Below are 16,843 nucleotides of genomic sequence, written 5' to 3'. Positions count from 1 at the left end.
ATTTCTTCATTGTACCATAGACCAGCAATTGTCACATACACTACTCATTACTGATGATGTGCCAAACTCTTAATCAAAGTACATTGTACTGAAGATTGCATAGACAGTAAATCAGTATTTATGCTCAATCTTGCAAATCTTTATGCATGTGCTTAGCTTCATCTGAGGAGTTCTCAGACTTCCATGGTTTCTTACAAGATTGTCTTTGTACACCAAGATAAATTCATGTGTTCGTGTTTGCAGAGCATGGGCCATAACATGACCCAGAGTTATGGCTAGTTTCTGGCTTTTATCAACCTGTGTGTTATTTATTTATCCATTCTTCTTTATAGGGAGATGAAACAAGACTGCAACCAAAATGTTTCCTTCCTGGTTTCTTTTCCCAGGACTTATACACAGCAACAGAGTGTTGTAGAATAGGTTATGTAAACTCATTTGCTCACATATGTTTTTCTGAATTTTACACTCTAAAATGGAAAGAGTATCTTCAGTTCAGTAAAATATGCGTACTTCGGTGAATACATCAACAACATTGGTGTTAATGAGTTTTGCAGAATTATAAGAATATAGACATGCAAAAATCCATGAATACATTTAAAAAAAAAAAAAAGTTAGTTGTATGGGGAGAGAAAGGCTTGCTTTCTTTCCTCAGATAGTTTAGATTATTTCTGAACCTAGTTGTTTAAAAAAGGTAAGCATAAGGTAAGCCTACATTAATCAAATACTCCCTTAGAGAAAGCAGAAATAGACCATCAAAGAATACAGCGTTCAAAGAGGCACTTTGAACCTCTGCTAACCCTCCTTTTTGCTTTTAACTAATTTTGTGCTGGACCTGGAAAGCATAATCCATATTGAAATACATCAGTGAAATTCATAAAGAAGTTTCATTGAAAAGAATGTGAGAAATGCAGTCCTTCTTCCATGCATATCAGCAGTTTATGGCCTGAGATTTGCCAGAAGTTAAGCACAACTGAGAGTCATATATGGACCACACCCTGCAAAATTGTGTGCATTTACTTACTGTGGTGCAAAAGCTGTCAGGCTCTTCAGTAGAACAGAATTTGATGGAGAGTTTTTCCCATTCTCTATAAAGAAAGGAGTGATATGACCACTATCATCCTGTCATCTTATTTTTGTATAAAAATATTATGTATTCATAAATGCATATGACTCGTAACACAAAAGAAACATTATGTTAATATGAATTCTGTTGGAATAGACTGAAGAGGTATTAAGAAAACAAATATGGAACTTCTAAAAAAACTGCAGAGAGATTCTTTGGTTTTAATTTGTAAAAGCTTAATCATAGAATCATAGAATCATAGAATCATAGAATCATAGAATAACCAGGTTGGAAGAGACCCACCGGATCATCGAGTCCAACCATTCTTATCAAACACTAAATCATTCCCCTTAGCACCTCGTCCACCCGTGTAATCAGTATTTAAACGTAGAACATGTCACTACATTAATTCTAACCATGCAAAAGATACAGTAGCTGCCACATGAAATGGAAAATCTGGACTTTGTCCAGACATGACTCCTTTAAGAGAAGCATAATGCTAATGATAATCTCTTGAAAATCAGAAGTGTTGTTTCCTCATTTTTATCAAAGGTCAGAAGTCCAAGAGGGTTCTGCTGGGAATTTTCCTCCCTTTCCCACAAATACGACTCTTCTCTGAGACAGCATAAGATGCTATTGTGGTCTAGTGGTTGGATTGGTACCAAAAGGCAGGAAGATCCTGGGTTCAAATAAGCACTGAATCATTGACTTCCAGTGTAACTTTTGGCTTCTAGTCAAAAATAAATCTGGGAGAAAGAATTAAAAACATGCCCAAGAGAAGTGAAAGGAACCGTTGTGGTGGTTTTTTTTTTTCCATATGTAAGGAAAGGAAATGGAATATAAGCAGTAGACATTCCCATGGAAGAAAGGAGTATTAATTGTACACAGAGTAACATCTAGCTAGGACCTGTCATCAATTTGTAGAGGTTTCATACCACATCTCAAACAGTACTTCCTAAAAGCTATCAATAAAGATGTATCTTTCAACAATCACATCTGCAGCTTCACAAGAATCTGTGCTGTTCTTAGTTTTATGATGGAGTATGTCCAACTAACACTCTTAAAACAAACTGTTTTAAGGGAGTAAGAAAGCACTCCATCATTCCCTTCCCATCCATTTCTGGAGCAGAATGCAGATCTGATACACCATCCACAGTTTTGCCCATGTGACTCGAGCTACTGGAACTTGCTTGGTTTTCGGAAAAATTACATACATAGGAGACTCTCTGGAAATTCACAGGCTCATCACCTTAGGCATAAAGCATGTCATGTGGTTTCTACTTCTTTGATCAAGTTTCACAAATAGGGGAAATATATTGGATGAAATTTTACTGGCATGTAAGGGAGGACACTTGAGAGTCCCATTTGGTTCAAAGCTGAAAATAGCCATTACTTTCTGCTGCATCTGAGCGTGCCAGAAGCTCATTCATTAGCCTCAAGGTTTAACAGGCTGTGTTGATTTCCAAAGAAGGACAGAAAGAAAAGCCCCTAAAGCACAAGAACAAGTCCTTGATTTCTCTGGACAGTATAGGGCATTTAACAACAGTGCTTGGGCAGCCCTACCAAAGTTAACAGGGACTGAACCACAACAGGTTTCCAGATGCAATTGCTCATCCAAGGAAACAGTGTAACTTTCAGTCTTCTTCAAGTGAAAGTTTGGCAATATAAAACAAAATTTCTTGTGCCTACGCTCAGATTCCATGCTTGCAAAATTCAGCATAGCTACAGATAAAGACATTCTCAGGGCTGCAAAGAGTGCAAGTAGCATGTTCAAAAGATCCAAATTAATTTGAGAGTCTACATTACATTTTCAACCAGTATATCAGTATTGAGATGTAGGGCTAAAGAGACCTTTAATAATTCTAAAAATTTTGAAGAGTTTTAAAAGGCCTCAGCTATTCTAATTTCTAATGAGTCCCAGTTTTGAGAATTTTCACTTAAAAAGCTGAGCCTGAGAGTTTGGAAGATCCTGACTGTAGATAACCAATAAAAGGCAGAGTGAAAAGGCACTCCTCTTCTGTAAAACTGTAAGTTTTCATTTCATGAAATAAAAACATCAAGTAGAAAAACAACAAATTTGGAAAAAAATATAAAGAATTGCAGTTGTGCTTACTGTTATAACTCATCAAAAACTGCAGCTAGATTTAGAAAGGAAGACAGAACACTTTTATGACTGATCACTGACCTAATTTGGTTCCCTTAATAATAATTAAACTATTCTTCCATAAACTCTTCTGGTAAGCCAATGCTGGACTTCAGTCAGAACTAGACCTGTAGAGAGCTGAATAGTGTTATCTTGCCTATATGATGAAGTGCTGTTTATTTCACTCAGCACTGAGCATTATGCGAGTATGTAATTAAATACACTGAAGACTTTTTATAATTTTCTCGTGCACCAGTTGTTGATCATTGCCAAAGACAGAATGCTGACCACACCAAACCACAGTCTAATCCTGTAATGGATAACCACACTAAAGATCTTCACATTAGCCTTAAGCAAGTCAGAAAGCAGATCTGGATCAAGGATTCCCACAGGGTAGACAAAGATGATTTTCTCCTTAGCAAAGATGAGGAGACAGATTTTTTAGGCCACAGTAAGTACACAGGAAGAGATCAAAGAGATACACAAGGAGAGTTGAGACTTTGGTTGTCAAAGCATGGAAGAAATATAAACAGTGATTGCTATAACTCAGAGAGGTGACCACATTCCCTAGCAGCAGTGCAAAGCAGTCCCTACGTCTGCCAAGATCCTTTTCTTGGTAACACCAGTAGGAGTGCAAAGCTGGGCTTCCTAGAACTGTATATAGGTGAGTTCAGCAGCAAAGCCAGATGGTTTTATCACCCTCAGCAGTCTGGTGCTGTAGGCAGTTGCCTGGTTTGCTGTAGGCTACACAGTCTAGTGGAGAGCTATGCAAATATTAGTTCAGTATTAGAATTAATGGTCTTACATCACCACAGTGCTATTACAAACATAAGAAGTCCTGCTCACAGCAAGCTTGAGATCAGTGATGGGTTGTTGCAGCTGCCATACCTCAATTCCAAAGTTAGCTCATGCAGGACTCATGAGCTATGGGGCATAACAGCTGAGAAACATCACAAGTGTCTTAGCAAATCTTTATCTACGCACAAGGAAGGTTTGCTGGAAAGCAAAGGCCTCTTCTTCTCATATGCCAAGGCTTTTTCTCTAAGCTCACATTCAGGTCACAATCTTTGGTCCTGAAGGCTTCTTTACAGACAGATGGCTTTGTCTAGCAAATAGCAATGTCTGTGAAAAATGGGAGTAGTCTGACGGCCACATTAAAACGATAAGATGCATAACCTAACCATGAATATTCAGAGAACAGATGAAAGGGTAGCGAGTGGTTTTGAAATGTGTTGGCCATCTGAAGTTATTTTTCATCAGGTAATAGCAGTCTTTCAGAATAACTGCTGAGACCCTTGTATGCCCATTTAAAGAAGACAATGTTTTTTATAGCCATTACAAAAAAATGGCCTTCCCAGACACAATTTCCCTTTTGTCGAATATAGTAGGCCACCAAAATGTGTTGGGGTGATTGCACCAAAGTCAATACCTCATAATGTATTTCATAGAATCATAGAATAACCAGGTTGGAAGAGACCCACAGGATCATCGAGTCCAACCATTCCTATCAAACACTAAACCATGCCCCTTAGCACCTCCTCCACCTGTGCCAGCACCCTCCTCTCTACAACCTCCTTTCAGGTAGCTGTAGAGAGCAATGAGGTCTCCCCTCAGACTCCTCTTCTCAAGGCTAAACAACCCCAGCTCTCTCAGCCATTCCTCATAAGGCCTGTTCTCCAGCCCCTTCACCAGCTTCGTTGCTCTTCTCTGGACTCGCTCCAGAGCCTCAACATCCTTCTTGTGGTGAGGGGCCCAGAAATGAACACAGGATTCGAGGAGCAGTCTCACCAGTGCCGAGTACAGAGGGAGAATAACCTCCCTGGACCTGCTGGTCACACTGTTTCTGATACAAGCCAAGATGCCATTGGCCTTCTTGGCCACCTGGGCACACTGCTGACACCCCCAGGTCCCTCTCCTCCAGGCAGCTTTCTTGACAGACTTCTCCTAGTCTGTAGCACTGCTTAGGGTTGTTGTGCCCCAAGTGCAGGACGCAGCCTTTGGCCTTGTTAAACCTCATGCCATTGGACTCTGCCCAGCAGTCCAGCCTATTCAGATCCCTTTGCAGAGCCTCCCTACCCTCCAGGAGATCCACACTTCCTCCCAGCTTAGTGTCATCTGCAAACTTGCTAAGGGTGCACTCAATGCCTTCATCCAGGTCCTTGATAAAGACATTGAACAGGGCTGGACCCAGCACTGAGCCCTGGGGGACCCCACTTGTCACTGGCCTCCAGCTGGATTTCACACCATTTCCCACCACTCTCTGGGCCCGGCCATCCAACCAGTTTTCCACCCAGGAGAGTGTGCGCCTGTCCAGGTCAGAGGCTGGCAGTTTCTCAAGCAGAACGCTGTGAGAAACTGTGTCAAAGGCTTTACTGAAGTCCGGGAAGACCACATCCACAGCCTTTCCCTCATCCAGCAGCCAAGTCACTTGGTCATAGAAGGCAATCAGGTTAGTTTGGCAGGACCTGCCTTTTGTGAACCCGTGTTGACTGGGCTTGATCACCCGGTTCTCTTGCATGTGCTTCATGATAGCACTCAAGATCACCTGTTCCATGACTTTCCCTGGCACTGAGGTCAGACTGACAGGCCTGTAGTTCCCTGGGTCCTCCCTGCGGCCCTTTTTGTAGATGGGCACAACATCAGCCAGCCTCCAGTCCAGTGGAACTTCCCCAGTCTTCCAGGACTGTTGGAAGATGATGGAAGATGAGATTTCTTTCACTACTTATTACAGCAGGAATTTTATAATTTATAATAGCATTGCCAGGCATACTAAGTTTAACCTAGTATTTCAGTCAGTGCAAAGGCAGTGATGTGATAAAGATCTTCCAATAACAAGCACGTGTTATTTGAGGGTATCAGCTACACTCAGCACCCTAACAGGGGTGTCAAATACCATGCAGTTTTTCAATTTAATACTTTGTAGGTGGGAAGGCTGTTATCCTTTAAAGTTATTGACAAATTGCTCACTTTAACTGCAGTCTTTACAAACTCTAGAAATGGTCAGAAATTTTCAGAGGTGTTATTTCTTTCCACTTTGAAAATGGCCTTTGCTGAGCAGTCAGCTACCAGCTAAAGGCACAGGAAAAACTTCACAGAAGAGGAGGATGGAAAGAACAATCAGGAGGATGGGCCTATGATGGTACCAGTGGAAGACAAGTTTCAGGTCTCCTTTTGATCATTTGGGAATCCGATTCCCTGTTTACTTTAATGAGAATATGAACTTTCTGATTAGTAGATCATTCTGTAATGCAATAGCAAAAATAAATTATGTCCTTTAAGCATTTAAATTTTCATCCTAAAATCCCCATCACTCTCAAGTTGAGACTTTCTGGTTTTGGGTTAAGGTGTATTGACATTGTCATAATATAATAAACAGAAATCAGCACAAAAGAGATTCGAGAATACTTACCATGAGTAAGAAAGGTGTTTTGGTAAGGAAAAAGAAATGGAAAAGTTGTAAACTTGAATATGACGTAGCATTGAACCTAAACACAAATCTCATTTTAACAAGCATAAATGAGGATTCTTAGGGCACCAAGCCAGTTCCTGAGATAAGTTTTCCATAAGCAATTGTAAAGAAGACAATGCGAAAAAAGCAGATAAATTAAATTTCCATAAAATTATGAGAACATCCTTACCGAGTGCAAAACAGTCACAATTCTAGTTAAAGATATTTTAATTGTCTCAGGTTCTTTTAAAGTGCACCTAAAAGTCCTCATATTCAAGAGTTTCCTCTTATCTGTACTATCACTTTATGTTCATTACACACTTATTCAATGTGCTCTGAAAGATACTTATGATTATAAAAGAAAGGATATGAATGAATACACTCCTTAGGTGGATCTTTTTCAGGAGAATTCAGAATATTCTGAAATACATTTATTGCAGTAATTCTGTTGCCTATATTAAAAAAAATCAATAGCTGCACTTCCTAATTAAAATATATCAGTTTACAGAGCATACTTGTGTCTTGGTTCAGAATTTTTTTTTTGGTCTTACATATAATATGCATTATATGCCCATATGCGTATATATACACATACATATGTACATGTATGTGTAGGCATACAGATGCAGGTTGGAGGAAGTACTCAAGAGTTTTACCAGAGCAGTAATTTCTTATCTTCTGAATAATTAAGTCATAACAAAAGCAAGAATTCATCTATCCTTCTTGAATTTCACAGACAAATTTTTAATTAAGGTCAAGTTATTAATTTATAGGTTTGGATAAGCACAATGGAAGGCCTAACTCTAGCATTTGCCACAGATTTTAGGTTAGTGCTCTGAATCTTTACCCTTTCTAGGTATAAGCCTACAAGTGTCCTTACCTTCCCAAAACCACTGGACCTAATGCAATCTTTGTAGTCTATAGTTTATGCATTATTTGCAGAGAGTTCTGCTAAGGTAATGGCAAAAGTTGTTGCCCCTTTAAAATCTAGTTTTTAAACAAACAATCCTGTACAAAATACAATTTTCCTTTTTATTCCTGCTTAAGCTGTGCCACCGATTGTAGACAGATCCTGCTTCTCTGCTAAGCACTGTTTCAGTTACTTTGAGGGTTAAGGTGATGAATTACCTCTGATACTCGTCAGCATTCACTTTGCTAACTCGCATATACCAGCAGCCCAATCCAAACGTTACTGAAATCAATGCAAAGAATCTCATTGACTTTGGTAGGTTTTTGGATCAGGCTCCAAACAGAGAAAATCACAACAGCAGTGGTGCTAAACAGGCTACTGGCACTGAAAAGCATTGCACATAAACATCTGCAGTGGTCTCACACACCTCTAAAACACTGCTTTTTGATTTTTTGGTAAGCTTCTTAACACAATGCGATTTTAAACATCAGTGTGCTACATTGGCTGCTATAAAACCTTCAGTTTCTCATGCCAGGACAGGACAGTTTAAAAAAAGAAACGTAACCCTGCGAACAGAAGCAAAGAAAACATCAGCAGGAGAGGACGATAAGGGCTGAGAATGCCTGTGAATGAAAAAGGAAAAGGAAAAAGAGATTGGAACTGTAATCCCAGGGAAGAACGAGGAGCAGCCCTGTCCCACAGATATAAAGGGAAGGAGGAGGAGGTGGTTAGTGGGAGATAATGGGGGAGGGTCATTGCATGCCCCGTTTTGTTGCTGAATGTTAGATCGAACTCTGTAGCTTACCTTTGTAAACACAAAACCAAAATACCAACCCAAATTGTCACTCGGTTGTGCTATGTGATCAATATCACCCCGATGGCAGGATTTTCCTCCACTCAGTGAAGCTGCTCCAAGCCCTGGAGTGGATTATTTTTAGGCTGGTGATGGGAAGATCAGCTGCTGCCTCCTATCGAGTTTCCAAAGCGCATAAACTCTTCTAGTCTTTCTCATACGTTGAAGGGGGCAGGAAACGGGGAAAAGACAGGCAAGCAAAAAGCACCAATTTTTCACCTCCTGAAGCTGCAGTCCCCTGGGATTTCTTCTGTTTGCTTTTATTTTCAGTTTTCCGTCACTGGAGCAGTAAGATTCCAAGAGGCTGTGTTGCAGTCTATGAACTATTATCAGATGGTTTTTCTGAAGTAATTAATTTAGACAAGGTAGTCTAACTTTGACAGACTTGGGGAGCTTCAGCTTTTGAATTCTTTTGAATTCATCTCGGATAATTTGAATTTGACAAGATAATTTTGCACATCTTCCATTATCTTAAGCAGAAGAGAAAAGAGAAGCCTACTCAGATATTTTAATTTACCCTAGATCCCTCCAGACTCTTCTGCTTAAAATACAGACCAAATCCCACTTTTTGATCTGCTTCTTTTAAAAGAGATCATTTTAAAACCTGAAATAAAATTCAAAACTGATTTGATGCTCATACCAGGAATACCGTTTTCAACACAATAGCACTTATTTAGAAGGAATAGTAACTTTTGGCTGCAAAATACATTGCATATGTTTACTTAGTAAGGATGAAGTCCCTAGGGAGCCTACATGCAGTCAGTTGGTTTGTTTGCTCATTTTCTTTGAATGCCATTGAACCACGATATTCCAAGGCTCCGATGTTCTGTCATTATAGTTGCACTTGAGCCCTACAACTGAAGGCTGCAAATAGCAAAGATCAGGTACTTGGTGGTGCATCACAAGACAAATAGTAGCACAGGGTGGCTTTGAGCACAGCTGTTCACTTGTTAGGTACCAGAGCTGGGGGCCCCCAGGACAGAATTTGCTTAGACCTTGTAGAATCCAGGGGTTGCATCTAGATCACTAGTAAGCAAATGGTTTCAAACGGATTGCAGTTGAAGATGTTTTCACACCACGAAAGGTATTACAGTGAGCTCTGATCTGAGAATCCAGTTGGATGGCTGAAGACAACACTGGCAGGACTCATGAAAATCTTGGCAAATCCACCTTGTCCCAGATGCTTCTTACCTTATGATTGTAGGGATGAGAAAGCAGAAACCTCACATCTAGAGAAAATGGACATATTTTGTTCTCTTCTGTTAACTCGAAGCATCAAACCAGCATTGCACTGAACAACTGAGGCAGACCTCAACAGTCTTCCATGGCACCTGAGATATTTTACTTGCATTTATTCTGTTTTGCTTTTTTCCTTTCTCTTTCATGTAATAAACTTCAATGTTTTAGAAAAAAAAGGATTGTGGATCCCAACCTTCTGCGTTCTGCTGTATGTGTTTCATTAAAGAAGTTACTATAAAATAAAATCTTTACTCCATCTAATCACCATCTAAAATAGCGCTGTTGTGATGTTTCTGAAAATACATATAATTTCAGATAGACGTGAGTAGCATTTATGGTCACAATTGTTTTTGCCAAAACATGAAAATTTGGCTGTTGTCATTTAGCTCTGTTATTTCCACAGAACTGTTTAAACAGGAAGGGGAAAAAAGGAAGGTAAAAAAGGTAAAATTACTGGGGAAGCCACCAGCATCTTTCATTTTGCTGTTTCTAAATGAAGTTCTTTCATTCTTCTATGTGACAAGCTAAAATATTTTGAAATGCATTTTTAAAAGGATTTAGAAAAATGAAAAGCTCTTCAATGTCAGAACACATTCTGTTCTGATTAGAAATAATTTTTTTGTCCCTGGGCTTTTCAATTTGCTGGGCAGGGCTGGGGAGGGAGTGTGGAAGAAAGAGACAATAACGAGAATTCAAAATGCTTCAGGATATGTTTGGAGCTGTAAGTGAATGGAAAATAACCCGGGCCGATTCTCAGGTATCCTGATGTACTGTATGTCTCCAGTTTTCCCACGTTAGCCTCCAGTTTCCCACGTTAGCCTCCAGTTACCCACGTTAGCCTCCAGCAGCCAAGCGCTCAGTTACCGGCACTCCAGCTGTGGGCTGCGCGCTCCGGGTTCAGCGGTGCAGAACCAACCCGGGTACCAGCACCGCCAGCAACGCAGGGCGGCCCGCGCCGGAGGCAGGTGCTGGGAGGGATGCTCGGCCGTGGGGAGGGATGCTCGGCCGTGGGGAGGGATGCTCGGCCGCGGGGAGGGATGTGCCGGCCGTGGGGAGGGATGCTCGGCCGCGGGAAGGGATGTGCCGGCAGCGGGGAGGGATGCTCGGCCGTGAAGAAGGATGCTCGGCCGCGGGGAGGGATGTGCCGGCCGCGGGGAGGGATGCGCCGGCCGCGGGGAGGGATGTGCCGGCAGCGGGGAGGGATGCTCGGCCGTGGGGAGGGATGCTCGGCCGTGGGGAGGGATGCTCGGCCGTGGGGAAGGATGTGCCAGCCTCGGTCCCCCCCACGCTGCGCCCCCTCCGGGTCGGGGAGCGGGCGCAGGTGACCTTGTCTAATGGGCAGCTTAAAGGGAGAAGCTGCTTTGCCTCATGGCTTGGGAAGCAGGGAGGGGGATGAGGGGGCGGGAGAGACAGTGCAAAAAATTCTAAGTATTTCTTAACGAAACCACTGAGTTTTGGCTCCCTGCTCCGAGGCAGGGAAAACCCGCAGCCCTGCTGGCAATGATTTTCACGCAGTAGTGTGCTTCCATCAGCTTGACCAGTTTAACCCAAAGGAAGCAAAATGGTGGAGGAATAGCAGGAGAGGAAAGAGGATTTAATTAATGACAACTCACCGGTGTGAGGGAAATGACCCAACAGCCGCTGCAGGTATGGATGCGTTTGCCATACTTCCCAGCTGAGCACTCTCCACTTGAATTGTCTTGGTTTATTTAACTCACTGAATAGGAGAGGAAGGGTACCTGAACTCTAGGCAGTGTTCACATAACAAGCTAATCTGGGTTCAGCTGGCAACAGCTCGCTTTGCCATTTTCTGGACTGAGGACCGGTCCACAGGGCTCCCTCTGTGTGTGCTTTATGGCATGCCAGCACTAACAATCAAATCACTAGACCTTAACAAGCTACTACTCTTTAGTCAAACTCAGCTAGCTGAGCACAAGCTCCTAGTCTTTCCCATTTCTTAGGTGAAGACCTGGAGTCACCATCATTTCGCCTGTGCATGCAGGTTATTTTGTCTTGAGCAATTGACACTAAATTGTTGTGGGGGTTTTTGAGAAAACCTTTTGTGCATATTTTGCTCACCAAGTGGGGCTAAATTCCTTGACTTATTTTAAAACTACATATGTCATTTATATCAGGGCTTTATGCTAATACAGCAATATAAACAAATAGAGTAAATTACATAAATTTTGGTCTATCAATGATTTATTTTACTTCTAAATTTGTCACACTGACAGAATTCCCGCAGTGATGTGTCAGAGCTTGTGCCATCATATTAAAAGATCAGATTGACGCAGTTTCAAGACTAATTTTACAGCCCACTATAAAAATGAAAGATTTGCTGTGTTAGTTTTAATTACACATTACTGATTTTAGTTAAAAAAACCCATCTGCCAAGAAAACGTTAATGAAGTACCAAAGAATCCATTTTCTATTTTAATTTTTTTAATGCAATGGAAAACACAGCCTAGTCTTTGAATAACTCCTATGCCCCTTTTAAATATTTATTATGATTAAACTTGGAGGGGGGAAGCAGTAGAAGCTTAGGGTTATTTGGAATATTTTCCACAGTTTTTTTTCCTCGTTTCTATGGGGAAAACTGTAGTGGAAAATACATACAGCAAAAGTTCAACAGAGCAACCTGAGCAGAGAAGAGCTCTGTGTGGAGGAGAAAACCCAGACCTCAGAGTTCATCAGTATAAAAGGTGCATAAAGCCATAGGACTTGAACAGGGATTTACAAATCCTCTGATCTTTGATGGACAACTGTGCATAAGTGGCACGATCGTGAAGTCAGAGGCACTAAAATACAATGCTATGATTTATACCTCTTAATCTTGGCTGAATCTGCATGCAAAGTTGCAAGTTAGATGCTATACACAACATAACTTTTCAGATCTCCAGTTTATTTGTTCTGTTTGATAAAGTTTGGGGTTTGTTTGTTGTTTTTTTAAAAATAGTCACATTGGCAACCAAATACATATGGTTTGGATTACACTCTTTTGCTTCAAAAAACCCATACATAGAACTAGAGGAGTGTAGCCCTAATATACACATGCTATGCTACATTTGGAAATTAACATAAAACACTGGAGTGGTTTTAAAAATTTTATCCTCTATATTTTTCTTTTCTTCTTCTTTGAGGTATGGAAATAAATTTTTCACCTGAAATATTTTTGCTTGTATTTGCTTTACATTATTGTGCACAGCAAAAGAATATGATAAAAAGGGTAATAATCATGGCAAGTATCATGTAAAAGTCATCCCCACCATTTCTACCAGCAGGTAGGACCCACATAGTCCTTCTTCCACATCCCTTACCATTTCCAATTGTAATTCCAGAAGTTGCCATGCTTGAGCACTGTTATATTCTATGCTGGGATAAATATATAGTGTAAAGAAACATGAATCATCAAAACTATAAGAAATCTCTTTTATAGGAAAAGATTAAATTAATTTGCCTATACTGACCCTGAAACCTGACATCCACTGTATACAAAATCCAGCAATTTTTTTTTTCTGGTTATTTGCACCATAATACGTTCTTTAAAAAGCCATTAACATAAGAAAATGCATCCAATCTCTAAGATGATCCACATCTCTTTCAGGCAAGGTATGTAGTACCATTGCTTTGCTTTCCAAAAAAGCACTTGTCTGTAAAGGGTCCCACATCTGCCTTTTATGTAAATTATACTCCAGTCTCTGAAGTTGTTTATCTCAAAGCTGGAAGCTTTTTAGCAAAGTCTCTGCTCAAGTTTCTGGGAACAAGAAACAAGAAAGATCAGCTATTAAAATTCACTTTCATAAAAAAGACAAACTCAAAATATAATTAAAATCATTGTGGTTACACTTTAGGTTGCATTTAAGTTAGTAATATCATCTAGGTAATTTAACTGCTCAGTATAAGTGTAGCAATGGAAGCTTTAATACGCACTGCTCTGTTCTTTGAGTTACTAGGTACTCCTGTATTTAGTGGGTACTAAATACTGATGTCCTGGATCTCTGATCTTTGCTTATTCTCTTCTTGCTGAAGTCATCTGCAATCCTCACTGGAAATCAGGAAATGGGAAGATAAGCCTAAAGTCCATCTTACAGCACACTGAACTTTATTAAATCTCATGCTTACATAGACCAAAATCTGAAATAAAAGTTAGTCAAAAGGTTAAGATCAATTTAAAATAGCTTTACTTACTTACAGTAAGACATGTCAATAGCATAGCAGCAGAAGACAATATCTTAGCAGAAGACACAAAAGCCCATAAATGAAAACAAATAAAAATGTCCTAAATCATGCAGCAACCAGCATACTACAGAAACATTATGTCATCAAGGAATAGTCCTTCCACAGACTTTCCCAAAACACTCTCTGAAGCTCCTTGGTAGGATATATCTAAGCTACTTCTGTAGCAATTCATCTTGAGCCTGTGACAGCAGTCTGATAACATGATCAAAGGGTTCATGTAAGTAAAGAAAAAGTGGGATAAATTTTTACAACACAGTTTGATCCAGTTTCAAGGCAGCAACAAGATAATACCATATGATATAAAATTACAGAAAATAGCACAGTCTTTGGGGTGAAGATAGCAAGGAGTTCCTGTAGAACAATAGTAGTAAAACACCACCCTTAAGTGCATAATGCTTCAAGGTAGACTCCTGGTAGGCAATGTAAGATTTCCTAATATGACTTCAGGGAGATTTACATCGTATTTGCTGTAATAAAGCAAATAGCCTGAGAAATATAAAACGGAATTCAAATAGACTTTCATCAGTGTTCATTCTCTGGTTTACACCTTGTCTCTGTAGCAGTCATAGGCTTGATAGGGAGCACTGTCTCATTTCAAATGGATCAGCTGATTCTTTTGTTACTTTGCATAGGAAATCACAGAATCACAGAATCATAGAATTACTAGGTTGGAAAAGACCCACGGGATCATTGAGTCCAACCATTCCTATCAACCACTAAACCGTGCCCCTCAGCACCTCATCCACTCTTCTTTTAAAAACCTCCAAGGATGGTGACTCAACCACCTCCCTGGGCAGCCTGTTCCAATGCCCGATGACCCTTTCTGTGGAAATTTTTTTTCTGATGTCGAGCCTGAACCCCCCCTGGCGGAGCTTGAGGTCATTTCCTCTTGTCCTGTCCCCTGTCACTTGGGAGAAGAGGCCAGCACCTCGTTTCAGGTAGCTGCAGAGAGCAATAACGCCTTCTCTTCTCCAGGCTAAACAACCCCAGTTTCCTCAGCTGCCCCTCCTAAGACTTGTTCTCCAGCCCCTTCACCAACTTTGTTGCTCTTCTCTGGACACGCTCCAGAGCCTCAACAACAAGCCCTTCTTGTAGTGAGGGGCCCAGAACTGAACACAGTATTCGAGGTGTCGTCCCATCAGTGCCGAGTACAGAGGGAAAATAACCTCTCTGGGCCTGCTGATCATGCTGTTTCTGATACAAGCCAAGATGCTATTGGCTTTCTCGGCCACCTGGGCACACTGCTGGCTTGTGTTCAGACGACTGTCAACCAACACACCCAGATCCTTCTCCTCCTGGCAGGTTTTTAGCCAGACTTCTCTTAGTGTGTAGCACTGCACAGGGTTGTTGTGTCTCAGGTGCAGGACCCGGCATTTGGCCTTGTTAAACCTCATGCCATTGGACTCTGCCCAGCACTCCAGCCTGTTCAGATCCCTTCGCAGAGCCTCCCTACCCTCCAGCAGATCGACACTTCCTCCCAGCTTAGTGTCATCTGCAAACTTGCTAAGGGTGCACTCAATGCCTTCATCCAGGTCATTGATAACGACATTGAACAGGACTGGGCTGCGCGCTGAGCCCTGGGGGACACGATTTGTAACTGGCCTCTAACTGGAGTTACTTCCATTTACTACCACTCTCTGGGCCCAGCCATCCAACCAGTTTTCCACCCAGGAGAGTGTGTATAGTACTACTTTTGGGGAGAGTTGATGAAAAATCAAAATTTATCACAAGTTTACCTATGGCTGTATGTATCTACAAACACATATTCAATGACTTGCCTTCCCAGCAGCAATTATGAGTGACATGTGGCTCATGCACTTATATGGTTAGTCCAAAATGACCATTTGCTAACTCAGAGTGTAAGAATATTCTTCAAAAAATTTCCATTGTAGTGAAACAGGAAGATTGTACATGCATACCTGAGCTCTGTCATACTTTCAGCAGCTGTGTTGAGGCAAGCAACCCTACAGAAATATGACACAGAGTATCTCTGAGTCTGTGAAGACAGTTGGCTAAGCAATGGGGACACAACAGCAACAAGAACTTTCTGACTCCATTGGCTGTTGCACAAGCAATGGAGAGTGAGGAGCTGTGTGGATTACAAAGGTAGTATCAGGACACTCTGATCTCTGCCTGATCTTTTGTACAGTCTTCTGCAATTCACATGCTTATAGAGAAATTATTATGACAACTATTTATCTCACCTTCCAAAATTATGTTAAGGCTGTGCATGTGCTTTCTACCTTTTCGTTCCACGGGTCATCAGCCAGCAATGAGATTAGAAATAGGAACCAATTCAAACAACAACACTTTATTGTACTTGATTCCCATCCAACTTGTGACCTAGACAGAGAGAATGTGTATACATTGAAAGGAAGAGGAGCAATATTTGTGCACAAGAGAGTCATTTCACTTAACTAGAAACTACCATCTGCTCTGTACCTGTAAGTCTTGGTCTGTGAGGAATAGGAATTCTAATTCAACATAACTGTACAAGATGGAAAAAAATCCATTAATTAAACTGCAAGTACTAATAGCATAATTGCATGTTGATGGTATTTCATGTGCAATAACCATAGATAACTATCTGGAAATCAGTCTACAGTAAAAATATCTGATGATTTTACAGAGTTCTCTATGGACATATTTCAATATCGTTGTTAGAGTAAAAAGGGCAATTTAAGCAGAGTTCTTATTGCACCTCTGACCATGATTTTCACAGTTGATCATCACTTGCTTCTGTACTTCACGATGTCAACACTGCCCTAATAATGCCACTAGATGGCACTGTCCACACCAGCTGAGAAAATGGCATGTGACTACTACTTTAGGTTGCTATAATAATTCTGAGTTATGCAGGGTTATACCAGGCTACGTTAAAGAAGCCATTTCAGAAGACACAGCAGACTATGAGTTATAATTAAGTCTACTGCTTTAGATAGAGGAAG

The 16,843-nt window shown here is 40.9% G+C and overlaps 1 protein-coding gene across 1 annotated transcript in view; it reads right to left on the bottom strand.

The window, feature by feature from the left end:
* Positions 1 to 8,549, bottom strand: part of ABCC9 (ATP binding cassette subfamily C member 9) — a 73,805-nt gene extending 65,256 nt beyond the window's left edge. The window contains exons 1-2 of the mRNA XM_069862723.1: positions 8,370 to 8,549; positions 1,022 to 1,085 (exon numbers count right to left, since the gene is read on the bottom strand). The gene's annotated coding sequence lies outside the window, so the exon portion shown is untranslated. The remainder of the gene's footprint in view (positions 1 to 1,021; positions 1,086 to 8,369) is intronic.
* Between the last annotated feature and the right edge of the window lie 8,294 nt (positions 8,550 to 16,843).

The sequence above is a fragment of the Phaenicophaeus curvirostris genome, chromosome 1, assembly GCF_032191515.1.
Source record: "Phaenicophaeus curvirostris isolate KB17595 chromosome 1, BPBGC_Pcur_1.0, whole genome shotgun sequence".
Lineage (NCBI taxonomy): Eukaryota > Metazoa > Chordata > Aves > Cuculiformes > Cuculidae > Phaenicophaeus > Phaenicophaeus curvirostris.
Note: the sequence above shows the minus strand (reverse complement) of the source record. Positions and strands in the feature narration are given on the sequence as shown.